Raw genomic sequence first — 16,268 nt, 5'->3', positions numbered from 1 at the left:
TCTTCTTCTTCTTCTTCTTCTTCTTCTTCTTCTTCTTCTTCTTCTTCTTCTTCTTCTTCTTCTCTCTCTCTCCCTGTCTCCCTCTCTCTCTTTCTCTCTCTTTCTCTCTCTCTCTCTCTTTCTCTTCTCTCTGTCATATTTACCTCAAAGGTATAGCAAAAACCAAACATACAAACAATTCCCCCCAGCACCTGGGGTTCATAATCATGCCTCACCATCTCAGTTCTCTGCCAAGGAGTGGGGCATTAGGTTTACAGCTTAACTCAATTCCTAAATAGCACAAATTGCCAAGTTACAAGTTCAATGTTTGGCCCCACTCCCTCACCCCCACCCCCCAAGTTCATGTCTTGGCACCCTGGCTTCTCAGGGCTTCCCTCTTGGGCTGGCAGCCACATCCTGCCTGGAATCCTGTCGCTAGGGTTGCCAAGGCTGAAACTGCCAAGCTCCCAGGTCTGGGGCTTCCACTCCCTGCACCTAGAACTGAAAAGAACAAACAAAAGAGCCCAAAACCTCAAGCCTGATTCTTGAGGCCACATGGCCTAACGGAAGAGGGAGAAGGTAGTCCTTTCCAGCTTAGTACATGGCGCCCATGCTTCAGGTGGGTGAGATCTTCACCCATTGGAAACAGCTGGAAAAGAGAGGAGGGAGTCATCATTTTAATAGGGGAGCTAGTAAGGACTGTGGCATGGTCTGGAAATGGTCTGAAAGTGGTCTGAAGGCCTGGTTCCAGGAAAGATAAATAAAAATTCACTCATCAGAGAACAGGGTGGCTCCAGGCTTCCTGTGGGAAGGAGGTAGGAGTGATGACTGGGATGGAAGCAGCATGCTATAGAGATGCACATAGTTTTATGTGTGTGTTTCTTATTAGAGATATTCCAAGTTTTAAAGGTCTAAAGAGTAGCCTCAACCCATTATAGTCAGCAAACATTTATTAAGTGCTCTTCAAGTGCAGTCTCTGTGGTGAAAAATATTATGCCAGTGGCCTTTTTTGGGTTTAGCTAACTGATATTTTTGGAAAGCATTTCTATGAAGGCCTTTTCCATTTACAGGCTTGGCCTAGTGGAAAGTCCATTGAAGTAGAAATTATAAGTCCTGTGTTCTAGTTCCAACTCTGTCACTAATTAGTTGTGTAATTATGGGCAATTCACTCACCTCCCTCGACCCCAGGGTCCTTCTCTGTAAAACGATGGACCTCTCTAAGGAGTTTTCTGCTCAGAGACCTGTATTTCAGCAATTTCTCTTTTACCTAGAACTGAAACAGCCAGAAAACAAAGATAATGACATTTTCCTTCATAGACTGGCCCAGTGGTTAATTGATGCTCATAAGGATAATCCTGAGGCACTGTAATATCTTTATGTACCTTCTGAATCTTCTGTGAAAAGTCAAATTAGGTTCTCAATGGTCTTAGTTATCCTAATACCTACTCAGTATCTGGATTCCCAAATTAGACTTATTGGACTAACAGAATTTTGTAGCTAAAAGGGACCTTAGAATCAACCAGTCTTATGACAATCCAGATTTCACTTTGGAAAGCAAGCTGTTATTAAAATTTGCAATGTCCATCTTCAAAAACTTTTATCCCCTTTCCTACTCTAAAAGACCAACTAATTCCCTTTTGGAAAACAGATTTTTTTTTCTTTCGCAGGCCCCAAAATACTTTCACATAGTATGATGAAAAAGTAAGCATCCTAATAATAGCTAGCATTAGGTAACCCTTTAAGGTTTGCAAAGCATTTTGTTTATCACCTTTGATCCTCACAATAATCCTGGAAAGTAGGTGCTATCATTATTCCTATTTTACAAATGAGGAAGCTGAGGCAAACAGCAGTTAAGTGACTTGCCCTGGGTCATACAGCTAATAAGTGTCTGGGGCAGGAATCCTACTCAGATCTTCCTAGCCCAACACTAGTCCAACACTCAATACAATGTGCTATCAAGCAGCTAGGATGAAGAAACCATTAACTGTCTAGTAAATATTTCTCTGCCAGCAAGAAATACCTTGACTTTGGTAAGATTAAGAAATGTCTTGTAAAAGACTCATATCAAAAATAGCCTCTGGAAAACAATGTATAGGATTCATTATATGGGTTTTCTTGAAATGGAAATTTATTGCTTTATTTTGAATCCTCTTTTGTGTTCTTCTGTGTACATGGTAATTTTTTTTCTTTTCTTATTTTTTACTTAAGTTTAAAATAAATTTGAAAACAAAAAAAATAAATCATGTACCCATTTTGACATTAAAAACAAAACAAAGCAAAAAAAATGGCCTCTCATAGCATAGAGTAAAGATTCTGAAAAGCTTTAGTAGAAAGATTTACTGAAACTAGAGGCGGGTAAAGTGGCACAGCATACTATGTTCCTCTTAGAATCAAGAAGGCCTGAGTTCAAATCCAGCCTCAGACATTTATTAGCTGTGTGACCCATGGCAAATTTCATCACCTCTGTCTGTCCCAGCTTCTGCATCTGTAAAATAGGGATAATAATAATAGCACCTACCTCCCAGGGTTGTTGTGAGCATAAAACTGAGATATTTTTAAAACATTTTATAAACCTTCAAGTGTTCATTTTTATAAACTCATAAATCCCTAGGAAACCTAAAGAATTTTTTCTTACATGACAAGGGAAAGTTTTAAAAGCAGAAATGAAAACAACTCTCTGGTATCCCTTTTCTCTTGCAGAATTCTATAATTAATAAAAGCAGCCAAAGAGACGACAGTAAGGCCATGATAGCTGTATTCAACGATCTGAAAGTCTGTCATGTGGAAAAAAGATTAGCCCTGTTTTGCTTGGCCCCAGAGAGCAGAACTAGGAACAGGGGGTAGAAATTGAAAAGAAACAATTTTAGACTTACTGTCAGTAAAAACTTCCTAAAAATCAGAGGTATCTGGAATAGGCAACCTCAGGAAGTTATGGACTTCTACCAAACCCTTCTCCCCCCACACTGAAATTCTTCAAGCAAAGGCTGACTCTTCAATTGTTGGGTATGTTTAGGGGTATGCTGGTAAATGTTTAACAACCAACTTTCCAGGGAAAAAATATGTGTAAGACACACTTTCAAGTTTAATATGCTTTATTAAAATTTTCTCCACTGCTTTCTTAAATTGAAAAAATCAACAAAATGATTAATTAAGCCTTGACTTTTAGCATTTGCAATTTCCAAAGTATAAATGTTCACACTGAAAATTTAACAGAAAGCCAGTTGGAGCTAGCTCCAGCACAACCTTGGGTAAGTTGTAGGTTTTTTGTTCTGATATAGGTCAGGATAGACATCCTCTAAGTCCCTTCCCACTATTCTAAACACCCACTTCTACTGGGTTTTTAGCCTTCCATTCTCATCTCTGAAACTGTGAGTTGCTCAGGCAGCCTAGATGCAAGTGGAAATTTGAGCAAATTATCCCTATGCTACAAAAATGAAAATGTACAAAAGACAAGGAAGGGGGGAATGGGAGTGAGCAGAAGGATTTCTTCTGAATTATCCAATTTGGCCACCTCCCTTAATCATGTTTTCCATCTCTAGCCTTCATCCTGCCCATGTCACCATATCTGTGTAGCGTTTGTCTTGTATAAATATTCTTATAGGATTGAAGGGTGGTTTTCTTGGCAGGTAGAATCATAGCCCTAGCGATTCTGGGATCAACAGCCCAATCTCCATGAAAGTCATTATAGGATCATAGATGTAGAGAGAAAAGGGATTTTCAAGGTCAACTGGTCCAACCCTGCCATTTTAAGTGTTGTTATTGTTCATCCTTCATTCTTGAAGAGGACCAATACCATCAGGAGGATAATATCTTGACTTGCAAGTGAATTGGATTTAAGTGAGGGATTGCTGTGCAAAGTCATCAGACTCACTCTTTCCTCCAGAGTCATCCGTGTCCAGTGGCAAACCATAGGTCAAGACAATGGCCCCTACCATTTTAATAATAATAGCTGATGTTCACTTAGGGCATTGAGGTTTGTGAAGCACTTTATGCACATTATCTCACTGTATTGTCACAACCCTGTGAGGCTATTGCTATTATTATCCCCATTGTACATATGGGAAAACTGAGTCTCAGAGAGTTTAAATGACTTGCCCAGGATCATATAACTGATAAATAACTAGGACAGGATTTAGACCCAGGTCTTTCTGATTCCTTAAGCCCAGTGCTCTATACACTATCCCATGTTGCCTCTGAGATGGTGAAAATGAGGCCCAAAGAGATGAGGAGACAGGACAGTGTTCATTGGATCTGGAGTCACAGAACGTGGGTTCTGGCTTAAGTAACTGTATGATTGGTCAAATCATTCAACCTGTCTTGGCCTCACTTTCCTCAACTGTGAAATGACCTAGATAATCTTAGAGGTTTAAACTTGAAAGTGTGTCTTACACACATTTTTTCCCTGGAAATCTTAGAGCTCTCAATCTATGATCTTATGTGATTAAATGACTTGTCCAGGGTCCTATAGGTACTGAATAGCAAACTAGGGTTCAGTTTTCTTCTAGTCTCTGGCCACACCTAATCCTGGCCAGTCATATTGTAAATGCATGTTGTATGTACAATGGGATGGTACCAAGTAAGTGAATGTGGATGGCTGAGTGCCAATCCATCCCTACTGCTGGGAAAGATACTAAAAACATAAGCCCTACTGAGATCAGGTCAGGGGCTTCACCTTGAGGTATGAAAAGCAGGACGCTGATTCCTTAAGAACCAAACCTAAGTTGAGGAGAGAGAAGAACGTGATGATTTTGATTATTTGTGCAGCCAGCTTCAATCTCTTATCTCATCCCCTTTCTTTCTTGAGTGGCAGCCTGATTACAGGGTTTTCACTAGCTTTGCCAGGTCAGTGAACGCAGATCCAATTAGGACAATTAGATTGCAGCAGAAACGCCGGTTGCTGTATTCTGTAGGTGTCAATCAAACGTCTGTTCCCTGCCTGCTCTGTGTGTTCCCATGTTTGTGAGGGACTGCATAATTAGAAACCCCTACTGGCTCTGCTTTTGGATTCATGTTACAGACTTTGCAAGTGGCATAATGTGCTACCAAGTTCATGTAGCCCATAGGAGTGGTCAGAAACCTCAGATCCATAAACAGCCTTGAGGCTGCTGTGGCTAGCTTGCCATCGGTGATATATGGGGATCGTCAGTTCGACAGTCTTGATGTTTCCCCAAACTCCCCAGATCACCACTTCCTTGATCGTCCTCTGATATAAGGTATGTTGCCTGACGGGTCCTCCCTAGCTCCCCCAGTTTGGGCATCCTGATAACACTACCTGCTTCCCAGGCAATTTGAAAACACAACTATCCCTTGAGGCAGCAAAGTAGAGTAGTGGATAGAGGATAGAGTCATGAAGATCTGAGTTCAAATTGTGCTTCAAACATTTATTAGCTACGTGACTTTGAGTTAGTCGTTGAATCTCAATTATCTTCAGTTTCCTCATTTATAAAATAGGGATAATAGTAGGACCTATCTTGGGGATGTTATGAGAATATAATGAGATAACATAAACAAAATGCTTTGTAAACCTTAAAGTGTTATCCAAATGCTAGTTATGGGGGCAGCTAGGTGGCACAGTGGATATAGTACCAGCCCTGAAGTCAGGAGGACTTGAGTTCAAATCTGGCCTCAGACCAAACACTTGATACTTACTAACTATGTGACCCTGGACAAGTCACTTAATCCCGATTGCCTAAAAACAAAAAAAAATGCTAAATATTATTAATAATTTTATTTTATTGAAGAACAAAGTATTTTATCAAAAAAGACGGTTTATAGGATTATAGATTTGTTGTTGTTCAGTTGTTTCCGACTTTTTGTAACCCCATTTGTGATTTTCTTGGCAAAGATATTGCAGTGATTTGCCATTTCTTTCTCCAGCTCACTTTACAGATGAGGAAACTGAGACAAATAGACTTGCCCAGGGTCAGATTTGAATTCAGGAAGATGAGTCCCCCTTATTCCAAGCCCCATTCTCTATCTACTGTGCCACCTAGCTACCCTACTCAGACCTACTGGATTGGAATTGGATTGGAATGTGGAGAAATATGAGGCAGGGAGAAGATTAAAAGGCTATTTCAATAGTCTAGGTGAGAGGTAATGGTGATGAGGGCTTATACTAGGGTGGTAGTCACATGACTGGAGAGAAAGGGATATATGTGAAAAATGTTATCTAGGTGGATGAGTGAGAGTGAGCAGTCCAAGATGATACCAAGTTGTGAGTTTGAATGACTGGGCTAATAGCAGCAGTGCCCACAGCCATGATAAGACAATCTGAAAGAGGGGGAGGTTGGGAGCAGGGGGCGGTTGGGGAAGATAATGAGTTCAGTAGGGAACAGTGCTGGCACATAATAGATGCTTGATAAACATCCATCCATCTATCCATCCATTCATTTATTGAATATGTTGTGTTTAAAACGCCTAGAGAACATCCATTTTGAGATGTCCAAAAGGGAGAGATTAAGATTGGCTATATACATGTGGGAATCATATATAGAAAAAGAATAATTGTGATCTGCTGCAGCTCCCATATCTCAATTTTTATTTTCTCCATGTAGTTTAGCTTAAAATTGTTGTCTCTTTGAGTTCCCTTCTCTTGTGCAATTCCAACCGTGCTCTGCGTTTTGTAGAGGCAGTCTCACTGGGAGCTGTAGTCCTGAAGCCGTGCCCCCTTGCTGACTCTGAGCACACTGGTTAACGGAAAGGGCTGTTCCCCAACTGCAAAGCAGAGGCCCCACCCAGAAAGGAGTAAACCACATCAGTGACCAGCCTGAGCTTATATGACTAATCACTGCCTGGTTCCCAGGGGTGAGGAAGGTATAGAATGGGGCAACTAGATTGAGAAATACATGACAGTCCCCAGTGACCAAGTGATCATAAACTCTTTGAGGAACAGGGTCTGTGTTTCATTTAATCTTTGTATTCCTAGTATCCCTCCTCAATACTTTACATATAGAAAGTACCTGAGTGGTTTAGTGGATAGAGTCCCTGGCTTGGAGTTAGGAAGACTCATCTTCTGCTGTGTGACCCTGGGCAAGTCACTTGACCCTGTTTGCCTCAGTTTCCTCATCTGTAAAGTGAGCTGGAGAAGGGAATGGCAAACCACTCTAGTATCTCTGCCAATAAAACCTCAATGGATGGGGTCATGAAGAGTCAGACACAACTGAATTAGAACAGCAACAACAAAGATGTTTGTTAAATGAATGAATGCATGAAATGTAGGCATAGAGTCTACTGATTTTAATTTCAAATACAGAAAGCAGAAACTTAGAAGTGCTTCAGGTTGCCTGTGAAAGAGCCATATGTGGCTGTGGTCTGAGTCCAGCATGGTATCGTATTTCCATTCAGTCCATGTGTTTCATCTGGGAGATGAGGGTGACAAAGAGCTAGTTCCATTCATGCTCCAGAGTGATCTGGGAAACTGTGCCAAGGTGTAAGAGCACACTTGCTACCTTGGCCTTAGGAGGCAGAGTAAGGTACAGCATCTGGCACATAGTAGGCACTTAATGAATTTGTGTTGACTTCATGGAAATATTTCCCCATACAAAGCACCCTGGGTCATGAAGATGTGATTTCTTTTTTCCAGAGCCAGTTGGTACTTTAAAAAAAGGATTCCCAGTTCCCCAGCTATAGACAAACTTCCAAGTACTCTGCTCCAAAGTTACTTTGTAAACTTCCGGGTCACCAATTAGTCAGCTGGAAATAGCCTTTCCTTCCTTTGGTCTCAGCTGGCATTTTGCCCCTATCTAGTACTCTTATTAAGCTCTATTTTGTATCAGTTTTGTATGTTTATTGTACTGGATTGTAAATGAGATAATAGATTAAAGTACTTTACAAATCTTAAAAAGCTACATAAATGTTAGCTATTATCATTATCATTATCATTATCATTATCATTATTGTTATGTACGGGCAGCCAGGTGGCACAGTGGATAGAGTGATGAGCCTGGAGTCAGGAAGACTCATCTTCCTGAGTTCAAATCCAGCCTCAGACACTTACTAGCTGTGTGACCCTGGGCAAGTCACCTAACCCTGTTTGCCTTAGTTTCTTCATTTGTAAAATGAGCTGGAGAAAGAAATGGCAAACCACTCCAGTATCTTTGCCAAGAAAGCCCTAAATGGGGTCACAAAGAGTCAGACACAACTGAAATGACTGAACAATAACAACAAAATTATTCCATGTGTCTACGTGTGTTCTCGTGCCTATATTTCCTCCCCTCCCCTCTTTGTAAGAGCAAGGACAGGGTCTCAGTGATCTCTGAATCAATCCATTGATAAGCAATCAATTAATCAGTCAATATTTATTGAGCATGTTCTATGTACCAGACACTGTGCTAAGCTCTAGGGATACAAAAAGAGGCAAAAGATAGTTCATGCCCTGAAGGCGTTTATAATCCAATGGAGGAGACAGACAATAAATATATACAAACAAGGTGTGTACAGGATAAATGGGAAATGGTTAGGCAATGAAAGGCACTAGAATTAAGAGGGATTGGGAAAGGCTTCCTGTAAAAGATGGGATTTTAGTTGGTCCTTAAAGGAAGCCAGGGAAATCAGGGAAAACCAATGAGAAAGAACATTCTAGGCATGGGGGACAGCCAGAGAAAGTACCTGGAGCCAAAGGTGGCTCATCTTGTTCATGGAAGAGCAAGGAGGCCTGTGTCATTGTATTGAAGAGCATGTACTGGGGAGTAAGGTGTAAGAAGACTGGAAAGGTTGGAAGGGAATAGGTTATGAAGGGTTTTGAACCCCAAACAAAGGATTTTATTATTGACCTTGAGGTTGATAGGGAGCCACTGACATTTATTGAAGAGGGGAGTGAAGTGGTCAGATCTCTCTTTTAGGAAAAATCACTTTGTTGGTTTATTAGAGGCTGGATTGGAGTGGGGAGAGACTTGAGTCAGGCAGACGTGTAAACAGGCTGCAGCAGTAGTCCAGAAGTAAGGTGATGGGGACATGCACCAGAGCTATAGTAGCATGAGAGGAGTGGAGGCATATTTAAGAGATGTAGAAAGCTGAAATCAAGAGGCATTGGCCACAGAGTGGATAGGAGGAGTGAGAGATAGTGAGGAGTCTAAGATGACCTACGATGGCCAGATTTGAACTCATGAAATTGAGTCTTCTTGCCCAGGACTCTATCCACCCCCACATAGCTGCATCTCTAAGGTACTGCTGACTAATGTCTTTTCTTTAAGAAGCACTTTGGAAAAACAAATCAAAAAAGAAAACAAAGAATGTTGTGAACAACAACAAAAACAACCACAATCCTGGTGGTTTCCACTTAGTACTGTCAATGTGGTTTCTAAATACAGGTGTGTGTGTTCCATATACTGATACAGATAGGCAACTCTCCTTATAACTTATAGTATCAGAAAGTTGTCCCAGCCACTGATGGGCCAAAAGATTTACCTTTGGTCACATAGCAAGAACAATTCAGAAGTAGAACTGAAACCCAGGTCTGTCTGACTCTGAGGCTGGCCTTCTAGCCATGACATTGAACTTCCTCCCATTTACTTAGTAATGCCAAATATTATTGTCCCCATTTTACAGTTAAAGAAACTTAGACTCAGAGAGAAATTACTTTTCTCTTAAATCACAATGATTTAAGTGGCAGAGCCAGAATTCAAACCTAGGTTCACTGAATCCAAGTCTTTCCCTGTTCCTGAATAGTTTATGTTATCACAGTACAGATTTAGAGACCCTTTGTTTTCATTTCCACCAGGAAGCCCTTAATGATGTATGAGCAAATACCTTAATCCAAATGGACAACTCCTATTATGTAATTATCATTTAAAGGGATCCTTTGATAACTAGGGAAATCACTTAACCACTCCCTAATTTATCACTCCTGTAAATTTAGTTTTCCTTAAAGTTGGGCATACTCAGTGCTTAGCCCTGTGCCTGGCACATAGTAGGCACTTATTATATGATTATTGACCCCCCCCACTTGTATTTTTAGAAACCAAATTGACCTTTCCCAGGGGGCCAGAAACCACCAGGGTTTGTTGTTTCTGTTACTGTTCACAGCGTTCTTGGTTTTCTTTTTTGATTCATTTTTCCAAAGTGCTTCCTAGAGAAAGAACACTAATAATGGCATCCAAGAGGACGTTGGGGTACACTATGTTTATTAGACTTAGAGCTTGAAGAAAGTTCCTTAGTTCAACCTTTTCATTTTGCTAGTGGAGAAACTGAGGCTGCCAAGATGGTAAACGATTTGTCCAAAGTCATACAGCTGTTAAGTAATAGACCTGGAATTTGAACCCAGCTCCTCTGACTCCAGAGCCAGCACACTTACAGTTAGTAAGTAGCAGACCTGGAATTTGAACTCAGCTCTCCTGACTCCAGAGCCAACATTCTTTACATAGCATACTCATGTCTGCTCTATTTAAATTCCTCTTGAGCACTTTATTTATAGTTATCAGAGTTTTTGGCAGTGTCAAATGGGATGATCTCTCAAATCCCTTTGCTTGTCATTAATAATAGTGTTTTAAGTTTGCCTATTCAGTGCTTCAAGGCCATCTGAATTAGCCATTCATCATCCCTTTTAAGTTGACTAGTATTAATTTCTTTTTGATAAGAGGAGAAAACAAAGGCTCCAGGAGGTGGATGACTAGCTCTAGGTCATGGAGTATACCAGAAGTCATACAATCAAGACTCTCTTATGTAATCCTAAATTCAGCTAGAACGGCTATTGTTATGTCTAAAGCAAATACCACAAGCTGGGCCTGGGTCAAGTGAAAACAAATGACACCCTCCCTGAGGGATTTGGGCATAGGAACAGGGCCACTGCTGAATAGGCCCCTGGTGGGAAAATGGTAAGGGTAGGGAAGGGAACGAGCATTTATTAAGTGCTTACGATGTGCCAAACACTGCTCTAAGTACAAAAGTTGTAAAAATATTATCTCCTTTGATCCTCACAATAACCCTGGGAGGTAGGTAAAGGGAGCTATTTTTCTTCCCATTTTACAGTTGAAGAAAATGAGATAGAGGTTAAGTGACTTGCTCAGGGTTACACAACTAGTAGGTATTTGAGGCTGGATTTGAACTCAGGTCTTCCTGATTCCAAGTCCTGTGCTCTATCCATTGTGCCACCTAGCTTCTGAGGGATGAAGGAGTAGCTTGTCCCAGGGGCCGTTTGGTAAATTCCTATTCTAAGTATTCTTGTTAACTAAGGTGCTAGCTGCTCTCAGTCAGTCAACTGGCATTTATTTTTGTGCTGCTAAAGGACTAAGAGTTTTATTGGTGCCCTCTAAATTTGGTGCCTTGAGTCAAAGTACCCCTGGCTCTACCCTCATTGTAGCTTTGGCCCTAAGTCCATTTTAAAATTGTATATAAGAGTGGAGGAAGTACATGGAGGAGGGGGAAAAAGAATGTATGCATACTTCATTGAATTCTGCAGCTTCTTTGTTCTTTCCATACTTACAACCCATTTGTAATAAGGTAACTTACAGTAGTAGCATTTGTGTTGTGTTTTTTATATAGAACAGCACCCTATAGGCAAAGAAGATGCTCTTTATAATGCCTTTTTCCTTAGTTGACTTGTGCCCCCCCCCAAAGACTCGTTACTTTGTGTCAGAGAATTTGAGCTTTCATCATACCTCATGCAGCTTGATATACCACCTCTGGGCAGGAGGGAGCAAAATTTTCCAGGACTAAAAATGTGTGTGTTCACATAATGTAATGTTTTAAAATGTTGTTCATTTCACTGGCTGGCATGTTATATCCTAGGTGGCTGCCCACCTTGCCAGTCCTTAGTCACAGCTGTTCTTTAATCTAGCTTAGTGGACTGAACTGTGTTTCATCCTGATTCTGAAGATGTAGGTTGGGGTCTTTCACAGACCTTTGGGGACTTATGCAGACCAGATTATTTTTCTGTCTTTAATCCTAATATCATATTGTTTAATTCCTCAATTAAAAAAAAATTGCAAAGCAAACCCTTGGTGTTAGTGCCACTCCATGTACAATATCCCCTGAACAGGTAAGAGACATGTATCACTCTAAGTATGTTAACAAGCAGGTTACAAGATCTTAAAGGCAACTGTGCTCTCCAAGGGTCAATAGAGAGTTGGGGTTGGGAGAGTGAAAGAGAGAGCAGCAAGAAAATAAAGTCTGACTTCACTGATTTGTCTGGGGGCCTTGTGTTCAATTTTTACATCATGGTGTATAGACAATCCCCACCTTTTGAACAGCTGTGTTGACAAAAGTTGGTTCCTAAGTTGTTTGGAACTTGTACCTCCATTTCCCATTAAAGCATTATACTTAGTGTTTAGGACCCCAGACCAGCCTACAAAACCTTTTTTAACTTCTAATTTACCGTAAAGTACAGGACTATATTGATAGATATATGGAATCTCTGACAGCTGCTGTTTCATTCTGTCTCTCCATCTGCCAGGGATCTGTAGAAGCCAAGAATTAACATTGTGTAGGCTCATTTCCATGCCCATACCAGTCAGACAGTGTGAAATCACCATCTAAGACCGCTTAGAACCTGTGAGCTGAAAGAACTGGTCAAGATCGTCTAGTCCAGCCCAATCATTATACAGATAAGGAAACTGAAACCCAAATGAGGAAGGACTCTGCCTAGGGTCATAACTAACTTGGGTTGGGCAACCAATATGTTGTCCAAGGGTGCCAAAATTTAGAGGGTAACGCTAGCACTTGTACTCCATCTGGTTAGAAAGAATAATTAGCTTAACTATGAAGGTATCAGATGGTTCATTTTCTCTATCACTGCTACCACCACCTGCCCTGGGCCAGCCATACCCAGATGAGCTTCTTACTGACCAAGCCCTGCCCTGCTCCCTCTCCCAGTACTGGCTTCTGCCACAGTGTCTCATTGTATCCTATGGTCTCTGTCTCTCACTCCATGCTGCTGCTCAGAGTGGTAACCTAGGGTCTCATAGCATTCCAGATGTAGACCTGGAAGAAATCTTAGAGGTCATCATTTTACCGATGAGGAAACTGAGGCTGCAAGTCAGTCAATTAACATTTTATTAAGTACCTGCTATGTGCCAGGCATTGTGCTAAGCTCTGAGGATAAAAAGATAGGGGGGAAATGTCTCTGCTCTCAAGGAACTCAGTTTGTTGAAAGAGACAATACGCAAATGGCTATGTACAATTAAGTGAGCACACGATAAATTGGAAATAATCAAGACATTCTGCTCATTTCACTCTTCATTATTTTGTGCAAGTCCTTCCGTGTTTTTCTAAGATCATTGAGCTCATCATTTCTTATAGCATAGTAGTAGTCCATCACAATCATATCCCACAACTTGTTCAGCTATTCCCCAATTGGTGGGCATCCCTGCAATTTCCAGTTCTTTACCACCACTATAAACATTTTAGAACATATAGGTTCTTTTCCTTTTTCCCTAATCATCTTTGGAAATAGACCTAGTAGTAGTATTGCTGGGTCAAAGGCTATAGGCAGTTTAATAACTCTTTGGGCACAATTCCAGATTGATCTCCAAAATGGTTGGATCAGTTCACCAGATCTAGTTCAGAATTCCACCCTCCATCAAGAGAAAGAGGGCATCAGCCTTAAGGGGGATCAGAAAAGGCTTCATGTAGAAGATGAGATTTTTAGCCAGGACTTAAAGAAAGCCAGGGAGACCAGGAGGCAGAGATGAGGAGGGAAAGAATTCTAGGCTTGAGGGACAGACAGTGAAAATGCCTGGAGTTGAGAGATGGAGTGTCTTGTTGGAAGAATAGCAAGAAGACCAGATCACATCACACCACACCAGATCACAGAATACATGATGAGGTGTAAGGTATAAGAAGACTGGAAAGGTGGGAAGGTGCAGGTTAAGAATGGCTTTGAAAGCCAAACAGATTTTATATTCGATCCTGGAGGTGATAGGGAGTCACTGATGTGTTAGTGGAGGGAGGGGATGGTCACATGTGTACTTTAGGAAGGTCACTTTGACATCTTTATGAGAGGATGAACTAGAGTGGGGAGGGGCTTGTGGCATGGAGAGCAACTAGGGGATATTGTATTGAGTAATTTTGCTCAGGGTCGAATAACTAGTAAGAATGATGGTAACCTAGTATTTAAACTTAAATCTTCCCAGCCTGAAGGCCAGCACTCCATCTATCCATTGTGTCCTCAAGCGACCTAAAGCAGTTAGCAGACGATGTCTCCCTACCACCTCTCCCAACTACTACAGAGTTTTGTGTCTCAATGCCCAAGCACCTTTCCTTTCTCACTACTTCACTGAAATTAATTTTCCTGAAAAAATAAATTCTATAGTATCTTTTGATTCCAGCACAGGGTTTGGGAAACTAGCCCCAGATACCAGAAATACTCATTTTAGCTCCACCACGATCATGCTAGACTAGCAGAGCTGAGATTTGAACTCAAGTCTCCAGGCTCAATCCAGTGAGTGCTCTTTCCACCACACAACCCGACTCATGTTGGGCTTATTATTATTGAGCTTATATGTTGCCCAGCCCCAAAGTTCTCTCTGTCATCTCTTGCTGACGTTTCATCAACATTCAAGAAGTTATTTAGCTGATGTGTGCTTAAATGGGTGCCTCCATGAATTACTGGGTGTTCATTCATTCTCTATGGTAGAAAAAAGGATGCCAGGTGGGGAGTCAGGAACCCCGTAATGCAGGTCTTGCCCTGCCACTGAACTCACTGTGTCATCTTGGCTAACACACTGAACCCTTCTGTGCCTCTGTTTCCTCACTGGGCAAATAAGGAGGATCATTATATCCACCCTACCCACCTCACAGGGATGTTGTGAGGATAAAAATGAACCAAGGAGTGTGAAAATGTCTTGAAAAAATTAAAACTGTGATAATAATGGAAGGCACAATTTTCGTTACCACCTCCAATTGTGCCTTCTCAGGTCATTCTTGGCCAGGGCTTTTTTGGGGGGAGGTTGGGGTGGGAGTGGGTATCTTATTGTGTTTGACCTTGTTGGGAAGTACTGGATGTGAGGTAATAGGGGCTACTTCATGTCATTTGTAGCCCTGGATGATGCAAGTTAAAAACAAGAGAGAAAAATGATGGGAGATAACAAAGTGGAATTGTATTTATTCTCCTGGTCTGTTTTTGGAGGAGGTAGCATTTATTTTAAGCAGCATCTGCTGAATTTTTAAGTGTTTTTTCACCCATTCTTCTTCATCCCTGCTGTAACTGAGCAATAAGGACGAGATGATTGGTTATTTTGGAAATTGGAGACACCCCCCCCAGTCTTCTCTCTCTCCCTCCACATGCTTATTGGCCCCAAGGCCAGAGTAGGGCTCAGAAAAAAGCTCTGGACTATATCAGCGCACAGAAAGGCGTAAGGAAGCCTTTAACCGCAGGCAGACACAAGACAGGGCCTGGTAATGGCTCTGCTGTTTGTCAAAACCATAAATTGTTACTGCTTCCTCCGTGATGGTTTCTTTCTCTTGCCTCACCCTCTAGACTTTTTGGGTGATTTGTTGGGGGGTGGGGAGCAGCAAGAAATAACTCGTCCTTCTAGGGAAAGTCTCATTTTACTGATCCTGACCTGCTCAGGACCACCACAGAATTGAAGAGAAAATGGAGCCCCTGGCTATATTTATGAATTAACTTGCCAGTAAATTAATTTTATTTATGCAGATTAAATTTAATTCCTGTTAGCATGACAGAGATTCCTGAGTATTTTTTTTATACATACTTGAAATGGAATATATACCAATCAGAGATATGGGCCTGGAAACCCTTCCTTAACTGGTTATATTTGCCTATTAATAATAATAATAAATATTTATATGGTACTTTTAAGGTTTAAAAATAGCTTTACATATGTTGTCATTTTTGTTCCTCACAACAGTCCTATAAAGTAGTTGTCTTCCTCTATGTGTTTGTGGGGGGGGGTAGGGAGAGGAGAAGAGAGGAAGGGAGAGAAAGAAAGAGAAGATGGGGGGGGAGAAAGAGGGAAAAGAGATGGGGAGAGAAAAAGAGAAAGAGAGAAGAGATAAAAAGAGGAGAGAAGAGAGAGCCAGAGGAGAGAGAGAAAAGAGAGGGAAAGAAAGAAAGACAGAAGAGAGAGGAGAGAGGAGAGACAGAGAGAAAGAGAGAGGGAAGAGGGGGGGGAGAGAGAGAGAGAGAGAGAGAGAGAGAGAGAGAGAGAGAGAGAGAGAGAGAGAGAGAGAGAAGAGAAGGAGAGAGACAGAGACAGAGAGACAGAGAGAGATTCATCCAGGAAATTATGTATCTAGTCACTTCAGTTCATAAGATCATATATTTAGAGCTGGAAGGGACCAGGATCTTAGAGGTCATCTGATCCAACTCTCTTGATTTACAAATAAGGAATCTG

The 16,268-nt window shown here is 41.2% G+C and overlaps 1 protein-coding gene across 6 annotated transcripts in view; it reads left to right on the top strand.

Annotated features, from left to right (window-relative positions):
• The window catches only part of NCALD (neurocalcin delta), a 356,021-nt gene that overhangs the window by 258,733 nt on the left and 81,020 nt on the right, over positions 1-16,268 (top strand). The window lies entirely within an intron of this gene.

Source organism: Vombatus ursinus, unplaced genomic scaffold (assembly GCF_900497805.2).
Source record: "Vombatus ursinus unplaced genomic scaffold, bare-nosed wombat genome assembly UNPS02008961.1, whole genome shotgun sequence".
NCBI classification, from domain to species: Eukaryota; Metazoa; Chordata; class Mammalia; order Diprotodontia; family Vombatidae; genus Vombatus; species Vombatus ursinus.
The sequence above is the reverse complement of the archived record's forward strand: the minus strand, read 5'-3'. Positions and strand labels throughout refer to the sequence as shown.